The sequence below is a fragment of the Varanus komodoensis genome, unplaced genomic scaffold, assembly GCF_004798865.1.
Source record: "Varanus komodoensis strain SLA01 unplaced genomic scaffold, ASM479886v1 scaffold25, whole genome shotgun sequence".
NCBI lineage: Eukaryota > Metazoa > Chordata > Lepidosauria > Squamata > Varanidae > Varanus > Varanus komodoensis.
In genome coordinates, this window is record NW_025335661.1 from 2,449,906 (window position 1) to 2,455,905 (window position 6,000).

Below are 6,000 nucleotides of genomic sequence, written 5' to 3' on the forward strand. Positions count from 1 at the left end.
ATGCCCAGGCCTGAAATGCCGATCTCCAGCCATTTTCCAAAGGTTGTTTGTGTAACTCACTAGTAATTTTGTTTATATTAAGACGGATTGGCTCCAACTACAGTCCCTACCAACCAACATGGGTAATTTTCCAGAAGATACAGAATACGAAGAAAAAAGATGGGAAAGTAGTTCTTCTTGATGCAGCTAATCACTTGAAGGGAAGGGAAGGCTAACTCAGTCTTTCCTTCAGGAAATGTATTTTGATTTACAAGCTTGCTGAAATTATAGTACATAAATTTATCCACACCCATTCTGGTGCAACAATACTATTGAAAGTAAAAAGGTTTGAAATCTAACCAGAGAGAATTTTTTTCAGAACAGTTCTGTTGCAGTACATACCCCAAGGAATTCACAAGTGTAAACACCTGCATGTACATCTGTGTTTTATGGTTTATTTTATTATTTATTGATTTTCCACTATATTGGCCTGAGGGCCCTTTAAGCAGATTACAATGAGATAAAAACACACTATCACAAAAGCAATCAATTAAAGCGCAACAAACAGAAACAAAACAGTACACAGCATAAATCAAAGCAACAATATCACTAAAATCAACAAGATAAAGTTAAGAATTAAAATGTCTGGAAAATAAAGTTGTTTTTGCCTGGTGGCAAAAAGATTGTCACAAGGCTAACTGCCAGGTAAACTGCTTTTGGGAGGTTGTTCGATGGGGGCGGGGGGGTGCAACTATCAAGAAGGCTCCTCTTCTATTAGTCATCTTCCTTACCTCCTTGGAGGAAGTTAAAAACAATTGTATAGCATAGCTTGTATCATTCAGTTCTAAGCATTCAATAAGAGATGCTACTTACAAGACCAGAAGTTATTTACTGATGCCCACAATGTATACTGAAACTAAGTGATGAAAAGAAGGGAAACAGTATTCATAGTAAGGCTGCCTTAAAATGATTTAAGCCTGCTTAGGAAGACTAGCAACCAGATCCTAAATATTTGCACTGGTGTGTCTGTAACTTCATACTCGGTGGCCTTGTGCTAGAGCTGCAATTGTCATATGTATTCAAAGCACTTATTTATAGGAGCAGCAAATGTTGCCTGATTCTAAGTAGCAGAGAAAAATATCTATAGCAAGCAAATCCATTATGAATTCCTTGGATATAACTTTTATTTATACTGCAATTATTTCTTCAAAAAAGTTGCATGATTTCAAAATCAATTCTAAATGCTACAATGCTTGCCTTGATGTTCTTTTTAATACAGTTCTTTTTCCTTTCAAAGACAAAATAAAAAATTATTGCACAACAGTGGGTTATTTCTGGCTATTCTGCAATTATTAATCTTGTTATAACTAACAATTGGATGCATAAGCCAAGAAAAAAAAAGTAGAATGCATTATGAGCACCCCGGGACAGCTATAATCTGGATAAATTCCTGCAGGGTATAAGTGCTTGTCTGCTGCAGCATAATAAAGTCCTCAAACAGTACAGTTTATTTCATCAGATAGAAGAACCCTAACATCTCTCTTCCTAAGTTTATGCTTGTTGTTTTTAAGAAACAATTGCACAACCTTAAACATATTGGTATCCTACCAATATACTTTAGTGATAGAACTGTTGTTTGTCTTTACATCCCACTATGCAAAGCTTGAACTAATGAACAATTAGTAAAGCTTGTATCAGTAATGTGTATACCCAGAGTCCCACAGAAATCACTGAGACCTCCATCTTTTGAAGATATCTTCAAAAGTTTATAGGATCGAACTATACAGAGCCAAATCATATTGTCTGTTTTAGAAGTAGTAGATCACATTTATTTAACTTCATTCTGCAGATGTTAGCTTTTTAAATCATGAACTTATGAAATTGATACCAGCAGTGTTACAAGCTGCAGAATCAAACAAACATAGCACATTTCAAGCTATGAAATTTCAAGCTTAGCACAGCTGAAGTGTCTTCCCATTAAGATTGTGAACCATTTCAGAATGTGAAAAAGAGAAACTCTTCCCCTCCCAAGCAAACATGTTCTATTAAGAATCTAGACATTTTAAGGAAGTAGGGCATTCCTGACATAACTTCAAAGAAATAGGCATATAGGCCTGTGCCCTTAAGTAATAGTAATAAAAGTATATTTATATTTGAAATATCACATGAACAGTCAATGGACATATCAATTTGACTCCTTCTGTACAACATAAAGTGCAACACAGACTTTTAACTTTTGTTTGTTTTTCAAGAAAGATGTAACTATGTGGCAAGCATGAACTGAAGCAGTATAAATGATGGTCCAGATGCAAAAGGGCACACACGGGGATTTTAGGTCATCTACTTCAAAGTGAAACCATTCACAGTTCCTAAAAATTATTCCAAAAGGTCATGGAACTCCATACAGCAGTATTCTAAGGGGCACCAGAAGGGTATATACCCAGGCCTCTACAATCCCTAACCAATGTCAAAGGAACATTATAAAAAATGAAAAATAACCAATTTTCTAACAAAAGAACCACCACTTAAGATATTATTTTAAGGCAATATATGGCTCCTAAGTTTATACTGAATTCCAAATAAACATATTATGTTAAGATAGTCATCTTAATAATGTAACATGTTAATACAGTCTGACTTGCCCTATACGCAAATAGCAAGTTACAATTTTATTACTGGAAAATTACTACTGCGTATTATGTCGACTAACCCACTTATTACCCAATGACCTTGCCCCATAACACCAACACCTACTTGTTATCTGGAAAACAACCAGAACGTAAAAGGCTTGTTGACTGAAAATCAGCAATACATTCATACAGATGTAGCACCATGAGGACTGTGACATCCTTTCCGTCTTCAGCAACAGACTTGTGAAGTGGCAGATAAAATGTGTTAAGTGGCTACATGGTAAGATCGAAAGCTACTATCCAAAACATCTGTTAAGAATGTTTGAATCCCGCAAAAGTCACTCAGATTTATGTGACTAAACTGTGGGCAGGCCTGAAGCCCCCAAAGCCTCTTCCCTTTGTCACAACATTACATTTTCTCTATAATGACTGACAACAAAAATTGCAACAAAGTATTAAAAAACTTCCTGATTAAATTATTTCATTAAAGTCACGTTTTCACCTCAACAGCTGCTGAAGATAATTTTAGGGTTGTGTTAAAAATGGGTAGTTTCAAATATACCTGTAATGCTTTGTCAGCACAGAGACTATTTTCTTCTGTTAAAATGCCATATATTAAAAATATAGTATTAAATAGTTTATTTAAAAAAAAGAAAAGGCAAAATTCTCTTGAGCAATTCTTGGTAAGTTTGCACCAGGACATTAATCATTAATAGAATTATATGACAGATGTAAAGCAGTATGCTGACTTGATTGACAGAAACATTTAAGAGCTCAAAGTGGGAAATGGTTTTGTCTACAATCATATTTATACCATATGTTCAAAAAAGGAAAGTTGTATGCCACCCTAGAAATCCATATAATATCTATTTTCTTCCAAAACTAGAGACCTTCATTACTAGCCTTTCATTACAGCCAGATGAAACTATTTTCCCAAAAGCCTCTTAGGAAGACTCACCGTTAAATAGCCCCACTTCCAGGACATTAAAATTATGTGCTCTAAACAATTGTAATGATACCTACATGTTTAGGTTGATCCCTCAACTTTATGGCCAAACAAGAACAGTATTCATAGCCCTGAGAATCAAATGTGAGCAGGATGCTATACTATGCATAAAAAAAGTTGTACAACTGCCAGAATTCTCCATACTGGCTGGAGAATTCTGGGAGTAGTAGATTTTTTTTTCTGTCTAAGCATGCAGAGGACTGCATCCTGAAAGACTCATCTCAAGTTCTGCACCTCTATCTGGAAAAGTAAATCATATTTTAAGTCTAGAGCATCTCTCTATAGAATTAATCTAAGCAATTTAAACCAATTTGGTTATGTACCAGGCTATGAAGATACCAATGTATAATATCGGATATGTCCTTTATTGTAGCATTTAAAAATATTTTCCCATTTTCTACCTAGTATGATACTATGTTAAATGGCTGCATTTCATACCAAAAACAAATAAAGTAAACTATTTCATACATAACATTTAGAAACGCATTTTCAGGAACCTGAGATTTACATTGTTAGGCAACTATAAAATATACAAAACTCATTGTATTTGTGGTGTGATCACTAAGTATTAAAATTAAAAATTAATCATATCTATAGACTAAACTACTTATCTGTAAGAACAGCTTGTACTAATTTGTCTAGGCTTTGCATTGGGATGTCAAAGAACATAACAAAGCAGCTTAACTACAGACGGAATTAACACTCTTATTTTTGTTATTTCGTATTACAATGATTGAGTTTTTAAAAATGGAAGAAAACCTATTCATCTTCAATATTTATTAAAATAACCTAGTTTCTTAGTTGCTTAAGTTACCCTAAACTGGTCTATTCTGTGTAAAGTACAGTTCTGCAAGGAAAAGCAAACACACTTTCATTTGTGCAGCACCAAGAAACAGGCTTAACAAACCTAACAAGAATCCCTTCTCTACTCATAGCTTTAAAAGCTGTTCTAAAAAAGAGCCAGCAACATTTCCAGATTGAAGGAGGTTTCTCCTCCCTCTCTTCCTCCTCCAATACTGACAGAGAAGCCCGAGGCCTCGAACCCCTTTAAAGTCCAGAAAGTTTTCGTGGAGCTCGCTCACAAAGACAACGCCGCTTGAAAGTATAAACGCCAAGCTTGGAGCGAGGCTCGCTGCCCCCGCCCCGCAACGAATCCGTCCCCTTTACTCCCACCACTGGCTAATCTCGAACTGACTCTCAACTCTCAGTGCCGTGGTCACAATCACGAAGGTCGATTAGAAGCCACAGCCAGGCAAGGTAGAGCAGGAAGGTGGGCCGAACGAGAAAGCACCTTCTGTTTCCACAGAACATGGCCCGTAAGGGGGTGACTAATCCTTGCCAAGCCACCCTGAGGGTCAGGCATCCTCCTTCCCTCCCAGGGGCATTCTCTCGCAACGGACCTGGGGAGGCCGCCCAGTTCAAACCCAGAGGAAGGCAGAATCCCCGAAACAGTCAGGCCAGGCTTCGGAACCGAAGCGCAAAAGAAAAGGCCTCCCCCAGCGCTACCCCACGCCTAGCCGGGGCCGGGCGGGCCAGCCGAGGCCCGCAAGGCCCTGGCAGACCAACCCACGGTACCTTCGCTCCGCTGCGAGGAGACGGCGGGCGGGCGGCTGCCTCGTCCCCCTCTTCGTCTCCGTCGTCGGCTGCCTCCTGGGTGAAGACCTCGGCCGGCACTCCTCTGTCCTGGCTGATTCGCCTCGGTGTCGGCCTCGTTGGCCCCTCCCCCGCCCCGCGGTGCTGGCTGCGCAGCGGCCCCTTCTCTTCCTTCCCTTCCCTTCCCTTCCCTTCTCTTCCCAGCCCGGCGGCGGATGCTGATGAATGACGAGCAGCGGCGAAGCAAGAGAAAACGCGCCGCCAACTTTGCCTCTTCTGTCCCGCTGCTGCCCCCTGCGGCGTGGCGGGCTTTGAGCACCCACCTCCGTCTGACGGTCTGCTTTAAATGCCAACTGATATGGTGCTGCACTTGAGAGAGCGTGAGTTCAGGAGTCAATATAAGGAAAGGAATCCCTCTGAACATCCTTCTGAATCCCTTTCCCAGTTGTCAGCTGCAAGCCGTAGTTAAGATCATGCAAAAGTCCTCCAAACTTCCGACCACGGATGTATCCAGAGATATAGCTCTGCCCGGGAACTTGTAGTCTTCCAGACAGTTTGGCCTATGTAGACCAAACAGAGTTTGGTGCTTGCTGGGATTCTTGCAGAGTGTTTATTTGAAACATTTATATACTGCCTAATCCATTCATAGCACTTTATGTGAAAGTCTTTTTTTAATATATAAAATTATGTGTAATCTAAAATCACAATTCAACAATATTATCTAAAACTAATAAAATTGCAAATACAGTTTAACATTCCCATTTAAAAGCTGGGTCAATTTCAGCTTAATTA

The 6,000-nt window shown here is 39.1% G+C and overlaps 1 protein-coding gene across 1 annotated transcript in view; it reads right to left on the bottom strand.

The window, feature by feature from the left end:
• The window catches only part of CAB39 (calcium binding protein 39), a 55,275-nt gene extending 49,891 nt beyond the window's left edge, over positions 1-5,384 (bottom strand). Inside the window, exon 1 of the mRNA XM_044432762.1 lies at positions 5,191-5,384. The gene's annotated coding sequence lies outside the window, so the exon portion shown is untranslated. The remainder of the gene's footprint in view (positions 1-5,190) is intronic.
• Between the last annotated feature and the right edge of the window lie 616 nt (positions 5,385-6,000).